We start from the raw sequence: 18,040 nt of genomic DNA, 5'->3' as shown, positions 1-18,040 counted from the left end.
GATCGACACCTTTGTTGGTATGCTATTCTTTTTGCCACCCTTATGACCTTGACGGTGACCTTACTGGGTCAACGGTTGAATTTTCGTAAATTTAAGTGTTTTTTTTTCGGGTTTCTTGTGTCCGAAAACCCAAGAATTGACATTTTTGGTCAATGATATTTAGACATTTTTCAATCTCGATTTTTTACATTAAAACCACATAAGGCAAATTAAAATTTTTGGTTTGGACCCACATTGCGAGGTCAAAAGGTCAAAATTGTAAAAATTTTCCTTAAACTCAACAAAACTTAGGACCTTTCCCCATAAGTGTGCCAATTTTTATGAATATTGCTCGATGCAAAGTTACTAAAATTACGGGTCAAAAATGACACACGACCGTTGGGACAGTCTTAATATTCATTTTCTAGGAATGTCACCGTTAGGTTAATCTACTAGTAATAAGGAATATTTCAAAAATAATTTTGCCTTTTTATGGACCCCTCCCTTCACCCTTTGTGAAATATCGTGGGATTTTGCTCCACGCCTTCTTTTTAATCTCACGTAGGACTTTTCAAAATGCGTATTTTCAGTGTAAATACGTTAATCTAGGCTTCATTGTACTGGGCTTATAAATAAAACGATTTGTTTAATTATTTTTATTGAAGATTACCGAGATCGCAATAAACTGGTTTTTGCGGAAAAAATTACGAGATACTTGCCAGGACCCCTTCTTTTTACCTAGAGGGGGTGAAAAGGTATGGTCTAGGGGGAGGAAAGCCATGGTCTAGGGGGAGGAAAGCCATGGTCTAGGGGGGCAAGCCAAGTTGAGACATTTTAGCATGGAAAAGATGAATGAAGAACATTATAACAGCGCTTTATTAGTTTATGAGATCATTTCCTTGAAAAAATAGTTTTATTTCAGTTACTTAACTTATACTAATACATATAATTTTTCGTTGGTTTGAAGAAAATTTGTTGAATACTTTCGTTCCAATTCAGTACTGATTTTGCTTAAAGAATTTTGCGATTTTTGCTTCTAGGGGGACAGCTGCTCCCCCTGGCCTTCGCTGGGTACGCCCATGTTTACATATGACATTCTTAATCAATTTATTTAATACGATCGCTTCTAGCTTTATCTTGATTTATTTAGCTTCTTGCGCGCAGTCAAGGCTATAAAATGCCTTAGTTCATCGTAAAAATATATTTATTAAGTGTATAATCATTTTGCGTGCCCAATATCGTCACTTTTCGGCGACTTTGCAGCGAATGAGCGTTAAAATATCTCAAGCGCACATACGGAATATCGTCTGCAGTCCCAACCGTGACGTCACGCTCCCTCATCCCACTCACTTCCCCGCCGTGCGATGTTGGCCACAGCGTTCCGCCCGAATGGCACGTCTACTTACTTAAATGGTCTAAGATTTCCACAGATAACATATGCAAACGTAAATGCGTCCATAACCGCTTTCACAATCAAAGACCACGCGAATAATGTTGCGTTCATTGTGTTGTGTTCGTCGTTTGCGAAATTGATCCTGCCGAAGTTTATCAGCCTCTTAAGTTCTTCATTTACTTGTTTCACCTGCACCTAGGCAATCAATTACCGTTATAACTTAACTTTTGTAGTGTTGTGTTTGCTGTTTGCGAAACTTGTCCAATGAAAGTTTATCAACCGCTCAAGTGCTACTTTTGCTTCCTTCATCACAATCTGGGTAAGTAGAAGTGTTGCCATTGCCACATTTTTCTTTCTTAAATGACGCAAATTCTTAATATTTTCAACCTTCTCACACTTTCTGAGACTGAGGGATCCATCTTCTATTGATTGAAAAACTTTGCATTTGCGTAAACTTCAATTTATTTATGTGCTTGACGCATTTAATCACCGTAGTGTGGGAGGAATGTGAACAAACATTTCTCGACTTTACTATTTATTAAGTCATTTAAAGTTGTTTACATTTTTTTAATTGGCTGTTGTGCCATTAGTGTTGCTTCCTTTAAAATGTAATCATATTTGTTGGAGATCATAGGGTATTTCACTCTTTAGGTTTAGACAAATCGGTTTTAAATTATTAAGAATTAAATTCTCAAATCAATTTAGTACTTCGATTATTCAAGGTGAATAACTTATCGTTTTTTACATATAGAACTGATGGGGAATTTTTTCGAAATATCCTTTGTTGATAGTTGGTATTTATATAGCTTAAGGGAAAATCACATCAATAGAGATTACTTTTTAACAAAATGACTTACTTTAACTAGACAAATTAGATGTATCACTAATAGATTCTAATAAAGTTTATGTGATATTATTTACAGGTGTAGAAAGGAAGACTTTTCCAAATTGGCAATGATGAAGAAATACGAGGAAAAGTGAGCTTGTTCTTCATGGATTCTTGTGACCTTAAGGAAGGATAATCAGGCAAAAACATTGATATTGATCCTATTGGTCTTTATTTTCGTTTACATTGAATAAAGGCATTTCTAACGGTATTTGTTATTTATCAACACTCATCAAAATATTCAGAAAATATTTGTCTAGTTATATTTGACATCTAAATTCTTACTACTTCTTAAATTGACTTTTAACTTACTATGCTTAGTGAATTTACTCATACGATAAGATGTTTTTTTACATTGGATGAATAGACAGATTAAATAATACTGTGAGAGGATCCACTAAAACCTCTTGACGATAATTAAGCACAAAATGTGGTTTACCATCCGGGCTTGGCCCCTTTATTGTGTCTAATGAATTCAATATCTTATGTATTTCTGAGATTGTGTGGTATATTAGTAAAAATGTGTAATATTTAGTTAAATATAATAATTTTGTTTTAACAGCACACATGTGTTTTCCATTTCCTCTGTAGACCCTGTAAGACCTGAATCTCACAGATTTTTTTCTCTATTCACTTTATTGTTAGCAAGAAGTCTCAAACAAACTGGTAAGTGTTCCCACAGAACAATGCAAAACACACTAGCATGTTACATTATGTTTATGAACGCTCTCTGCTGCTTAGACAGGATGTTCTCAAATGTACGTAAACACTCTGAAATGCTGGAGATGTCACTCACACTAAATGACAAAATGAATGTACTAGTACTTCCACGCTTGCACTAAATTCACACTGGCACCAGAACAGAGATTTAGTTTTCGTTTTGCTACTTTAATTTCAGTTTTAATACGGCAGTGTATGTCAACAGCTGCATTCAGGATTTTGCTCAATGAAGAAAAATATACTCAGGGTGTTTAGTGATTGGGAATCTGGAAATATGCATGATTTTTTGTCACTAAAAATATCCATGAATTTTTGCTCCTGCTTTGCATTTAAAATCTTTTATTTCAAACTCGTTTCACATGAAATTTGTCAGTGCAAGGCCAATTTTCAGGCCTATTTTATATACTTACATGCATGCTTCAAAATGCATTGATTGCATTTTAAATTGCACTTTATGAGTGCAAACACTGTTTAGATAACTTTTACAATTTTGACAAATTTGTTGATATTCCAAGTGTTGCATTCATAAAATAAGTGAATAATTTCTTTTAAAAATGTAAGAATTTTAATTAGGACAATACATAATTATAGAATTAATTAAAAGTATTAAGTAAATGTAGTGTTGTAAAATTCGTATACATAGCTTTTATCTCGTAAGATTGACCTGGAATTTAGTAAAATTTCCCTAGAAAACCTGGAATTCTGCAGTAATTTTCTGCTTTCATACATATATACGTCTTGTATACTGTATATATATATGTCTTGTATACTGTATACGTATACTGTATATGCGTGGTAGGAGGACATTTGCTGCGTTATATACATTTGGTAGATGGTGGGTAGAAGGTTTTTATACGTATACAGTATACGTGTATCTTCTACTGTATACGCATGTTATACACTACGTATACGTATATTTAATGTATACAGTAGCATGTGTGCTGTCTGGGTAGGCTTCGACCTTAAAAACGTTTTCAGCAGCAGCAGCGAAGGCTGGGGGGGTTTAGGTTAAACTAATACCGGGGTGTGGGGGGTATGGAATACCCACCAGGGTAAGCGGTAGGTGCAAGATTAATAAATTGCACAATATTAAGTTAAACCGTTAAAAATGGTGAGTTTTACATTGTATGAGGGAAATTTTATTAATCCTTACACTATTCTTTTAGTAATATGTATTAATCCAATTAAAAAATCGGATTAATTTAAAAATTTCTCTGACAGTTTGGGGGGGTTTTATCCACCTAACCACCCCCTTGCTGCACAACAGCCTCTGTATGTTTTATCAAGTGTCAGAGAAAGGAAGCTGCTATCTACAACTAGTGAGAAATACTAATTGCAGATATAGTAGGTACACAGGGGACAAAAAATATCCCTAATTGCTCAGCTGCAGTTGCAATAGAAATATTGTCATATTGCCTAACAACTCATGAATAACCTTTAGATAATATTATTATTCTTGCATCAATACGCAATCCAAGAACAATCCATGATTGAGGTATAAGGAAATACATATTGTTATAACAATTTTTTAGGGTACTGGGGAGTAAAAATTAAATGAATGTCTTCAGATCGTTATTGAACAAGGCTATTAATTTTGCAGATGATTATTCCAATTATAATGGGTATGGCATCAAAGGAAAGGGCAGACCACAGCAAGGCAAAGGTTATAGCCTTTATTACATAGTTTGGCAGAGACTATAAAAGAAATATCAGACTATATTATAATGGCATGCCAAGTAGTATTGGATGCCAGAGACAAGTGTGGGATTTTAATTCAATATTGAATTTAATGCATCCAACGTTATGAAAAATGAAATTATATCCCTCCAGCACATTTTGTTCCCATCAAAACCACTATTTGAAATGATTCCAAGGTAAAGGTTTATGCTGGCAGCAGGGTTCAATGTAGCATAACATTGAAATGTACTATGGGGGGAAAAAGTATCCCAACAAAAATTGTGCCGCCACTATCGGGAAAATGGGTTTCCTTTACAGTAGGTTGTTATTCCTTGGTCGGAGTGGGAAATTGAAAGAAGGGCTTCTTCTCCTTTCTTCCTCGTCCAAACACGCGACTGACCGTTGAGTTTCCCTCAACCCAGAGCATGCTAGCAATGAACTCCGTAGAATAGAGGCGCATTCGACGGCATCATGTGCGCACATTGGAACCGTTCCTTTAAATTTTCCTTGGCATGTCTCAACGAAATGACACAACAAGCCATAGCAAGCTTTATCTTGAGGTAAACAAGACAGTCAACGAGCATATTCAATGGGCCACGTATTTGATTGTAGACAAGGCTGAAAAAGAATTAGCTTTGCTAAAGGGACTGTCGAGCTCATTGCCAATATGCCTTTTTCTTTGGATGGAGAAGGATATACTGCTGTCTTTATTGGAGATGCCATTTTCACCAGGCAAGAGAGGAAAAGTTGTCGGCATATTAGAGGCAGGCTTTACAGCAGCGGAAATATATCGCGGAGAATGAACATCAATAAGAGTAAAGAGTGAAATACATAAAAGTGCGACTGATAATCCCATTTGCATTGGTGGGGCGGCTGCAATACAGAGGCAGTTAAACCTAAAGTGCAGTGTAGGAACTGTGAGAAACTGTCTCCACAAAGACGGATTAAGGAATTGCCGGCCAGCAAGAAAACCAGCTATGAGTGAAGCGAACAAGGTATGTATCAAGACTGGAGTTTGCCCGTGCATACGTGGATATGGATCCTACGTTTTGAGATCTCATCCTCTTCAGTGACGAAAAGACATTTAGAAGTGATAAAAAGTGGACATGTTCAGCTGTGGAGAAGAAATGCTAGGTAAATGTAATTGAGTTATGGGGTTGACATATACGATTGTTTACCTATCCAAGAGATAAACCTTTTTTCTGTTATGTTTCAGTTATCACCCAAAAAATATTTAAAAAGAAATAAATCGGGCCATGTAAGCCTTAGCTTTTGGGGTGCCTTATCCGCTGCTGGGGATGGACCATTGGTCAAAACACCAGCACGAATGACATCAGGTGATAATGTGCACATTCTACGATCTTCCTTGCTTCCATACGTGAAGGAGGTAGAGCCGGAGGGTGAAGAAATTGTGTTTATGCAGGACAATTGTCCCATTCACAAGGCGCACACTACGATGCAATTTTTTGAATCGCACCGGCACATCAATATCTTACCCTGGCCATCTAGTTCTCCGGACCTCAACCCTATGGAGAATATTTAGGGCCTGATGGTTAGGGAATGGGAGAATGCCGGCGAAAGGAGCCAAGAGACTCTGGAACTTCATGCTCGAGAAATATGGGAATCTTTGGGTACACGCCCATTATTATTTCAAAACTTAATAGGGTCAATGAGGCAAAGGCTTCAAAGAGTAATTGATTGTGATGGAGGTGACACTAAATATTGACCCAAGTGAAGTGTGAGTTCGTTGTTTTATGTTTTTCGTGCATTGATTTATTATCTACATCAAGTTAGCTATTTGATTTTACCCTTGAACGAATTCAATATAATTTCACTATTATAAATATGCCTTATATAATTTACAATTTTCTATTTTACAAAATTTGTTATCCAAACAATTTAAAAGAAAAGGATGTACGTATCAAATTTCAGAAAATAAAAGTTTTTTCGTTTTGGCTGCTGGCAAGAAAACAATTAAAATTTATATCTTATCCTATTAATTGAATTTATCCCGGAAAATTGTGTGTCATCCTTTAAATTTGTATCAATCATGTGCATGTTAATTGAGCAAATATTTTCAATCGCAATTGACGTACTAAAATCTTTATAGTGATGATTTTTTTTAGGTATAATAATTCCTGATCCTTTCTGATGCTCAAAATCGATCCTTGCCATTCCTGCCTTGCAGATTACGTTTAGCGAATACATCTGCCTTAAATTTCCAGACACAGCAGAGTGAGGGAGAGGAGATGGGCTTTAAGTGAATTTCGGAACGAGTGCCTCAGTACATGCGATGAACAGAAGGGAAGGAGGGTTAGAGGGAGATAGCGGGGAAAGAGGAAGGCATGAGGGTTAAACTAACCAACCACTAATAAGGATATCGAATGTGCCAGCATTCAGGTGAACAGTGTGAATTACGTTCGTGGCCGGCAGGTTCACCTTCAACACCTTGGTTTCTGAAAAAAACATGTATGAATTTCCCTCGTGTCTTTCCAAGGATTGTATAGCGTCAGAAAGCTTACGCATTCTCCTGCGAAGCGGGTGGTGGCACAAACTTTGTTGGGATGCTTTTTTCCCCCATAGTACATTCATCTTTTAATCATGCAATGCTAAATTTTTTATTTTTTGTCCCCAACATAGACAGAGGACGGCCAATATAAATTCATATGTAAATATATCATTTGCTTCAGAAAAATACTCTACATATATGTAAATGTTGAGTTGTTGACTTTATCAACCATAATTTCTGAAAAAGATATTCTATTAATGACCTGTTAATAATGATAACACCTTACCTTGGTATGACAATTTTGTTAGTTTAATGACCTCATTAACACACATGTAAAACGCATGCATTTCTCAAAAGTGTTTCTTTAAACCCTTTGGTAAGTATTCATTATCACATAATGGTCTAGTTAAATGGCTATAGAGACATTATGCTCAAGATTTCACTTGAATAAACCTAATAATAATTTTATTATCTTCTTAAATGTGTCTATTTCCAAAAGTAAATATGTAAATGCAATGCATGAACAATTAATAAATATCCCTCATAAAATATTCTTAAGCATGGTCTAACTAATAATTTGTAATATTATTCCCTCTCTCATTGTCATATCTCTACATTGTGCCTCATGAATTTACAATCTTTCTTGGATAATAGGGGGGTTAGGAGAAGGGGAGGGGTTCATCATCTTCCTGTATACACTAAGAGAGGTGCACTTCCTCTCACACACATGCTATGCAACATACTGTTGTTATTCCACCAGCCTTAGCGTAGAGCATTCAAAAGATGGTGTTTTAAAAGAAATTTAAGGCGATTTTGAATTACTCTAACAAACCTCTAAACAGTGGATCGAGCCTTGCAGTGTGTTTACATTGCCGCATTAGCATTTATTGTAGGGGTTTGCCACCAGGCCAAGTGAGGGTATCCTGAGTCATCTACATAATAAAGTGTACAATATAATATGGTTGGAGTTATAGAACATTATGAAATGAAATTATCACAAAATAAACTTTATCCTTTAGAAAGGCCGTACTAAAAGCAACAATGTAATACTTGTCTGTCCATAGTACAGTTAATAATGATATGATTCCCAATTGCATTCTATTATATTTTATCTAAGAATTGGTTGAAATACTTCTCCTCATAACGCAAGAATACTACCAAGTCTTTTCTTCAATCAAATTAAGAGCTACAGTTAGGCACATTCTGCTAAAAAGATATTGAAAAGCGAATTAAAGAACCTTTCTATCGAAACATATGCTTTATTTACAGTCCTCACATTACCTTAGATTACTCCGCCTGTATTTTTAGTTTATTCATAAATAGAATAATAAGCACTTTCGAAGATTAAATTTAAGTTTAGTATCTTTAGTCGGTCAAACGGTGATTTTTAGTTAAATATACCTCAATTAAAAATGTGAATACATGAGCACATAAAAAACATCCGCAATCTTATCTTCTTATCATGGGTCATATATAGATAGACGTAGTACTATAGGATGGCAGTATATCCCACCCAGCATGCATATATATAGCAAAAATACAAAGCACTAAGAACAAGAGGAATAGTGATAAATTAAAAAAATATATATTCCCCAATGAAATACGCATGGAAATTAAGTGCCTTTATTTCAAAAAGAAAATCACTCTGCAGTCGCACTTTTTGTAAATCGAGGATCAACAAGACTTGAAATCAATGTCGAGGCCTATTTTATAAAATAAATATAAACGTAAATAACTTTCCTAGCAAATACGCTATGGTAAGTCAGTTCGGCTGCCCAGGTAGTGCAAAACAAACATCATAAACATTTGCCGCACGCATGAACCCTGGCGATCACAAGTTGACAATATCGGTATGCTGACTTGAGCATACCTGGAAACTTGGACATCTTAGCAACCATGCTGCTTATGCCATGCCATTGACATCGGTGGTTACCACCCCTGTGCCCTCATTAGGGCCATTGTAGTACTCTTTGATTAAAAAGTAGTGTTTTCATTTTCTCAAGACCTTTAACCGCGGTTGTGTCATTTTCACCTAGCTATTCAGAAGTTTTTCAATCTCAAATTTTTTAGCATGCAAAACCCATGCAAAATTTTACATATGGACCCACATTGTGAGGTCAACAATATTCTAATTTCTATTGTTTACTGTTAGTGTAACTAAAATCAGGAGTAACCCAGGAGTAAAACCAGGAGTAAAAATATAGTTATGAATTTTTCACCAGTAAATGAGACAAAAATAATCTTAAAATATTGATACTCACAGTGGAAGCCATCAACATGGATGGCAGGATAAAACTCTGACTGGGCACATAATAACAGCATCGAAGAAAATCCTACCAAAAAGAGGGATTCAAACAGCGGAGTACTTCAAATTTTTATTAATTCAAGGTAATTCTACATATACTTACAAAAAATAATACGCACAAGGGTAATAGAAAAATTATTGCCATATTTTAGCATCTAGAGACAGTTGAATCATGCATTTAAAAAAAATTCCCAATACCAACGAATAGGAGAAACAAAAATTTTTTTTACAAAGAATATGCTTAAATGGGAATATAAGTTAATATTTAATTTTATAGAATATACCATTACACAACACAACATTATCAAGAGCAGAGAAAATGAATAAATACAGCAAATAAATTTTAAATTGCTTTAATTTATTAAGAAAATACAGTAATATTTATTCACCATATCATAGTTATGAGAAAATATAAAAAATCAATACCAAAAATTGGTGGATAAAATCAGCTAAGATAATAAAAAAGCGAATGAAAAATAAATCAGTAATATCACCATGAAGCATATTTCAACAAAAAGAACAAATATAACAAAAAATGAAAACATTATAAACAGAACAAAATTACACGAGCCAAAAATTAGATAACATTCCATCACTTCAAACCTCACAAATAAAAAGCACAAATACAGATTTTGAAATTGCACTAGGATACCATACTGCTTTAGCCAGAGGAAAGTCCAACGCTATAATTCAAGCAGGAAATAACATAAATGATTCATTAAAATCAACAATTGATTGGACAATTGGACTTTCCTCTGTTTATCCCCCTCCCCACGTAGAGGGAGCAGTTTGGATTTTGAGGGGGAGGGAGGGTGGGGAGGGATTTTTAGTGAAAGGAAAGGACAGTTAGTGTCAGTATTGATACTAACACTACCATTAGTGCTACTACTACAAGCACACACTCATCCATAAAATCACACTCCATTCACTCATTAAAAAAATCACATTCATCCATTCATACAGCCCTGCCTACCTAAATAATACTTTATACGCCTGAATTAATTAAACGCCTTAATACGGAATCGTGGCCACGATACATGAAGACCTGCCTAATCTGAGTCATTTCTACTCGACGGTAGGACGCAATATAAAATCCCTACTCTCCTGCTGCAAATCCTAACTATAGCTGGAAAAAATACATGCATTAGTAAAAAATATACAAACACCCTGTACAATAATTACAACAAAAAATGCAAAAAAAAACAACTATCTTCGGGCTTGGTGTCTTCTCTCTTCCTATCTTCATTCTTCCTTTCATCACGATAAATTCCTCAATTCTCTTGTTGTCGGCGCAGTAACCTTCAGGTGTCCATCTTACGGACCGGAACAGTTGTCTCCAAAAGCAATCGCTGTCGTTGTCCACAAGCTTGACCTGTGGTAATATAACAAAAAAATTCTCATAATCCAACAAAGGGGAGACCTAAAAAGTTAACTCTTAGGTCAGAAATATCATTTCGAGGAAGACATTTAGAAAATATTAACTTTTTAAGTGTCTAGAAATATTTAAAATTAAAAAAATGCAAGAGTGGGTTTTGGCGCTTATCTAATCAGCGATATTTCAATGTATTTTCATTATTCTTTAAAGATTTTTAGAAATGATTGGGCAATATTAAAAACTTTCCCAGAAATCATTAACAAGAGCTGAGTGTGTAATTAATATAACTTTTTTTACGACTTACTTTGACTTCATGGGTATTACTAAAAATTGATAGCTAAAATATACCATTCTACAATTAATGTATGTTCTATTTTATGAAATGGAAAACATTAAATAACTTATAAAATCAATACAATGAAATTATTTAAAAAGACGAAAACAGAAATTACAAATATGGCATCCATATTAAGGAAAGCACACCTATCCAGGAGGATGTATTTTAATAATTTCTTGTAGGATGTAATTTAATAATTAAGTCTTATGATACGAAAGAAATAATATAAGTTAATTCTCAAGATCATGCAAAGAGCCCGAGGTCTAAGTAATATCTTCAGAAACAAAATAGCCGAAAAAAATGAAAAATATATGTTAATTTTTCCGACACCATTGGCGTAATAAATATTTAATAGCAAGAAAAAAAGCGTCAACGGAAAATAGGTACCCAAAATTAAACAAAAAATAGTATCAATCAATGTAACATTATTGTTGCGACTTTTTTTTTTTGAAATATGTCACTTATACTCGGAATATATAATTCGCGGAAAAGTTCAGAAAGGTAGACAATATGACCGGAATCTCATGTTTCCCTCAGGTAGGGTCTCCGAGGAAGTTATTACTTGAGCGCGATTGACGGACGCTGAGTTACCAAAAGCAAAGAAAATATGGAAACCTCGACCACCACATTACAATGAGAAAATTAAACAGCAAAGTAAATCCTTATGACAGATTCACGAAAATCCCCATAACTGTCCTTCATTCGAATTCTTTAATTTATTAGAAATGAAGTTTCAAATCGAAATATATGAAAGCAAACGCTATCGTCGTCGTCAACCAATCCAATGCCTTAAGATTCAGCGCGGGATTAAAGTTTTGTGAGTATTGCAAAAAAGCGCGAAATCATTATTAAAATTGAAGCGCGGGTGCGGTTGAATTAAATCTTTTCGCGTAGGAAATGTGAAAATATTTATTTATTTTCTCACGCAATCATTACTTCTATCATCAAGGTTCCTGAATGTAAAAATTATAGTGTACCTACGTGATCGCTAAATAATGGTTCTGAACTGAACTCAAAACTTGGAAAAGGAATGAATGAAATCTTACCGTCTGCCTGCGGCAACGAGCCGTATTCTTCCGATCTCTTTGCACGTGCTTTCATCGAGGCCTCGAGTAGTCAACTCACACAATGCCATCCAAGGAACTCTGCAATTAAAAAAAACGAACACTCATGAAGAGACAAAGCAATGTCCACGAAAATCGGCTTCATGGCCGAATCAATGAACAAATTTTCTTATGGCGCATGGACGTTACAGAGTGAATAGGCTCACCTTTTAATTGGATTTAAAAAATTCGAGTGAAAAATAAAATTTCCCGTAATGCAGGGGAAATGAAAATAATATTCAATTAATTATAAAATAATTCCAATCAAATATGACTATATCTTTGTTTAAATAGGAAAAATTGCAATATTTTTTCATAACTTTTAAATTCAATTCAAAGTTAGTATAGGTCAATGAAATTATATCACTAAGAGTTACTTAGTACCAAGTACAATTTTCAAACAGTAGTCAGTGACTAAAATGAGGAGGATATTGAGTTTATTTGTTAACTTTAATGGCATTATGGGCAAATTAGAAGTTCAGTGTAAGCACAATTGAGTTCCGCTAATGAATGCAACATTGAACATTATCAAGCAAATCGTTAATTTAAAAATTTATATGGGAAAAATGAACCAAATTTGAATGAGTATTATGAAATCATACCGCTCCCTATCTGCTGCAACTCATGTAGAGCCGCAAGAAGCCGGCTCGGTAAGGTGCACCATCCCATCTTCTTCCAAGTGTCTTCTTTCTCTTTTTCTCAGCATGTCCAGCAATGTCTTGCGGACCTAGGGAGAGAGCGGGTTAGTGCATACAGAAATAAATAACCCTTCCGAGGATTTGCACCACTCCAAAGCAGCACACAAGAACGTGACAATGGCATTGATAGGAAATCATAAATTTCCTACCTAGCCACAGCCACATTCCTGCATGACGCAATGGAATCCGTAATGCAAAACCACGGCACAAAAAAACTATAACTAACGCACGGGAAAAACGCCTAGCCTTACGCAAATTTTTATTCATTTGGCCAGAAGGGCCCAAATCTAAGCCGCAAATATCGCACACGTCTTCTTACGATGCTTCTCTTCTTTCTTCTGTGAATACTTGCGTCTTCAATCTCCTCTTCTTCGTGAAGTCTTAACTCTTCCTTCCTTGAAGTCCAGCGATGGCTTGAATCTGTGAAGAGGTAAGATTAGTGCATGCACAAACAAACAAATAAATAAATTACACTAACATGCAAGCCCTAACGCGACGCAACGGAAAATACTCGCACCACACGCAAATATAAAAAATCACACGCAGAAAAATATCACACGAAATCACACGATAGATAAAAAAAACACACGCAATCGGATTCTTGCCGTTCTTCGAGCTCAATTTGATGTCTTCAATCTTCATGGCTGGAAGGGAAAGAGTTACAGACATGTTACAATTAAGTACAAAAAATCACTCTCAGTTCAGGCGAGGGATTATCAAATCCCATTCATTCCCGATACACACACACATTATCTTCCCTCTTCATTCTTCGAGGCCCCCTGCGATGTCTTCGATCTTCGGGGCCTCAGGAACGTCTTGTTTCTTCATTCTTCAAGCCTGTAATAAATGGTGTTAGTACAAAACCCACCCAAATACCTTTAAAAAACTACACACACAAAAATACCCACGTGGATTTCCTGCCTAAGAATGCATTCTTTGTCTCCTGGGAGCGGTCTCATTCGTAGGAAATAATTTTAAAGTGCACTTTCTGGTACCTTTGTTTCAGCGCTGTTTCGAAACCTTTTTAAACCTGCTCCTTCGAGCCGTTACCTTTCGTGTACTTATGTTACCTAGAGCTCGTGCTTTGATAATCGAGGGTGAATTCACTTTCCACCATGAGTCTCTCATAACTCCAGTTGTGTGGTTCAGGTCGGCCCTATTTACCATTTCACGTTCAAGATTACCTCATGTAAACCTGATGAAAATATACGGCCGATGCACAGCGTCCGAGGAAAACTGCACTCTTTCCAGCCTTCAACTCAAGTCGATGGATGGTGTTCTAAGTCTTCAATATTCATTCTGAAATTTAAAAAGCAAAAATGTGGATTAATATTCAAGTCAAATCTCTCCGAATAACATAAAAGAAATTAGCATTGGATGTCCCGCGAGGCCATCGTCTTCTTCTCTTCTTCATTCTTCCTGCTCCACCTTTCATTCTTCCCCTCACGTCCAGGGATGGCTTGCACCTAGAAGATAGCAAAAAATTAAATTAAATTCGGGGGTTAGATTATTAAACATGGGTCACTCCACCTTAATTCAACAAACGTTTGTCCCTAAGAGACTCAGATTTTGATACCTGTATGGGTCTACATCAACCTCAAACTAAATACACTGAGATCATTTTTTCATATGTGGTTTTAATACGTTATCGATATTTTTCCAAAACATTTGCCATAAATCATATAAATCCCACAATTTAACTATCAGATTGTCTTAGAGCCATTATTTATTGCTCATTTTACAGCTAATTCCTTTCGGAAGTCACTCTGAGTAAAATATTTATAAAGTGCACTTCCCTATTATTGTTTAAAACATTGTAAATCAACTTCTCTAAAATAATCCATTTCAGAATTTGCCCAAGCATTTACTTTTTAGAATGTAGGCTCATTCATTGCCTTAGAATTACAAGAATTAAATTTAAATCAACCCCTGAATGATATTTTTTGAAAATATGTAAACGTTTACTTTTTCTCCCGTACGGATTTCCGATTACTTTTAATACCAGTCTATGGGCGTGTACTCATAGACTGGTAGTCTATTTCATACTAGGATGACCTAAAGCTTCATCTATAAACTGTCAACCATGAATTCATCAAAATCTGAGACCCTACGGGACAAGCTTTTTTGGAATTGAGGTGGAATGTCTGAAACTATTATACCCGTCAGTCTTTAAAAATCGTGAAAATGGATGCTTAAACAATGGCTGTTTATTTAAAGAGAAGGACATCCAGAAAATTCTCTAGAAATTCACATTTTTCTTCAATGACTGTTAAACAACGGGCTATTTTTTAGGGAGCTTGCCAAAGTGATATTGAATAGGGTAGGTATATTAAAATCTCTCGTAAACAGATTTAATTGTTGCACTTTAATGTGGAATTCTTCATATCCACTTGATTTAAGCAGTAAAAGATTTGTATAAATATGTAAACTAACTTAAAAATATATATTACTTCAATTATTATTATATTACACTAGAGAGTTCGTAGAATAAGCAGTACCAAAGAAGTACATAGCAAACAAACATTTTGGGAAATATTACACCGTATCAACTTTTTTGTTTTAAAAAATAGGCAGACAGCAAAATTTAAATATCAAGCTCAAAAAATTGAAGTTATTGACCACACGATGTTAGTATATTACAAGTTGAACAAGGTTTTTAATACGGAAGCTTATTTTTAATCAATAATCAGAGTCAATATTTACATAAATATTTCCTTCTCCTTTCACATAAATCGTTGAAATTGATACTGGAAACAAAGGAGGCAGTCAAGTGAACCTTATTTCTATATTTCACGGGTTACCTTAGTGGTAAAATGAAAAATCAATAACTTAAAACCAAGACCCTTGACTACTAACAAAGTCAATATTCGTCAGGACGGTTTTTGACACGAAAAACGAAAGCGGCAAGTTTTTGTCATTTATTTTCCGAATGCCGCAAATATCCGTTTCGTTGCCCTTTTATGCCGGTCGCAGTTACGCGAAGTCTTATCGGGACCCAACAAAGCGGGACATACCCTCGAAATCAGTTTTTGAAATAAGCATTTGTTCCTTTCTCAAAAAAATATAAACTAATAATCGAATTCTTTGTCTTTTAAGGGGAGTTTACAATTTTGAAATCAAAATTTACCGTATGTATTAACTTGCATCTCGATTTCAATAAAAACATCAACATATAAATTGTTGATGCTTTAAATCCGTTAATTAGGACGATATAGTTCCGTTCAAAAGTTGACAATGCACAGAAAAAAACCGATGAATTACATTCGTGGTCTGCAACATACGGGCAAACATCAATTATCCATGTAGCTAATTCACAAAAACTAATCATGAGTTGACCCGGAACCAATTCCGCTGCTAGGGCTATCAACCCGGAAAGGAGGAAGACCGACTATACTTTGAATCCGAGATAATGCGGAAAAGTCGAAAAAGGTTATGCCTTTATGTAAATAACATCCACTACATAAACATGGTTAGAGTTGGACAAATTCCGCAAGAAATGTACCGCCATGCATTTGCTCAGATTAAGTTCGAGTCCCCACTCTTGGCTCCACAAATTTACGTTGTTTAAGTCTGATGATAGAATTTCATAGTCAGAGTGATCACTAATTTCGCGGTAGATGACAGCGTCGTCAGCAAATAAACGTATTTTACTACAAAAGTCGAAAAAGGTTGGCGCTGAGATAGTGTGATTATCCCTATGACCCTTCTTAATCAATGTCCTGCAAAAATGGTCCGTACAGAGGAGACGGAAGGGACCCTTGGGGCTCAGTCCAACAGTCATGCTAAGGAAACAACACCACTGTGTCGAAAGGGTTAATGGATACCCCCAAAGATGTCATATTCGTAAGAATTTGCTTTTATGATACAGAGTAAATATATAGTTGACAGACGAAAGTGGTATATTTTGCTTGAATGTTGAAGAAAATAAGGAAATAAAATCCCTTCAGGAATTAAGGACGTCTGAGTAGTAAACCAACGAAGCATTATTTTACATTAACGTCCGAAAAATATGGCTCTGTTGAGACTACAAGTGAAGGGGAAAGTGAAGGGTCTATCAATTTATAATGACAGGAACTTTGAGAATAATATGATAATATTATTAGGTTCTCTTACTTATCACCTCTATAAAGGCTTTAGTATCGAGTACGGACACGTAAAAGATAAGCGTAAAAACTCCATTTGCGAAAAAACTATAAAATCGAAAGTATGAAATGCTAAAAATTGAACAGATATATTATATTTTTTTCAAACGTTTCAACTTCACTGGTGAATTATATGAATAAAAAATAATAAAAAGCACGGCATTATCCTGTAACTCATGTCATAAATGATTAGCCTCATTCACTAAATCGAATCACGTACAAGCTTTCTGTACGCGAGAGATTATTTCTACAATTAATCAGCTTCTTTGCTTATTTAGCTTCATGTGACATTTTCTCCGATGCCCTTTGAAAGTTAAAGTTAAATTAGCGCCAATGAGAGTGAGACATATCCTATGTCAAATGCTAACTCAGCATAATATCCAGTCAGCATTGTGCGAAAAATCCACGGAGAAAATAATTCATTCACCAGGATTCAAACCCGGATCCCCCCGAATGATTTTTTTCTCAGTGGGATTTAGCACAATTTGTGCATTGTGGGTGACTCTCGTAAAGATACCACCGTAGCTAGTTCCGGTATACTTATAAAAAAAAGAAACACTTATCCAGCCAAAAAAACGGAAAAGGTGTTTTGTTGGAAAAGGTGTTGTGTCAGGGTTGGCCTATCACAAGCATGTAAGCTACCTTCTATAAATTTTTACGAAATATAACAGTGATGGAGGAATAGTTTGGTCCACGATTTCAAATGAAACTATCAATGATCATGTAATTTACTGCGTTCCTTGGGTGCTAACTTCCTTTCTTCGCAAGATTTATCGCTCACGGACACTATAAAATTAATATGAATTTAGTAATTGGCGGTATACAAAGAACTCAAATCAATTTTGTCATGTGGCAATATTCCAACAAATATTCCAGTAGTTTTTCTGGGCAATGATGAGTACTTCCCGATTCCCAA

General features: G+C 35.3%; 1 long non-coding RNA gene across 1 annotated transcript; it reads left to right on the top strand.

The window, feature by feature from the left end:
- Positions 1–1,590: 1,590 nt before the first annotated feature.
- On the top strand, positions 1,591–2,395 carry LOC124164138. Its single transcript, XR_006865966.1, has 2 exons — positions 1,591–1,691; positions 2,296–2,395. It is a non-coding gene; the product is annotated as an uncharacterized LOC124164138 (long non-coding RNA).
- Positions 2,396–18,040: the final 15,645 nt, after the last annotated feature.

This window comes from Ischnura elegans, chromosome 8 (assembly GCF_921293095.1).
Source record: "Ischnura elegans chromosome 8, ioIscEleg1.1, whole genome shotgun sequence".
In the NCBI taxonomy this organism is placed as follows: Eukaryota; Metazoa; Arthropoda; class Insecta; order Odonata; family Coenagrionidae; genus Ischnura; species Ischnura elegans.
The sequence above is the reverse complement of the archived record's forward strand: the minus strand, read 5'-3'. Positions and strand labels throughout refer to the sequence as shown.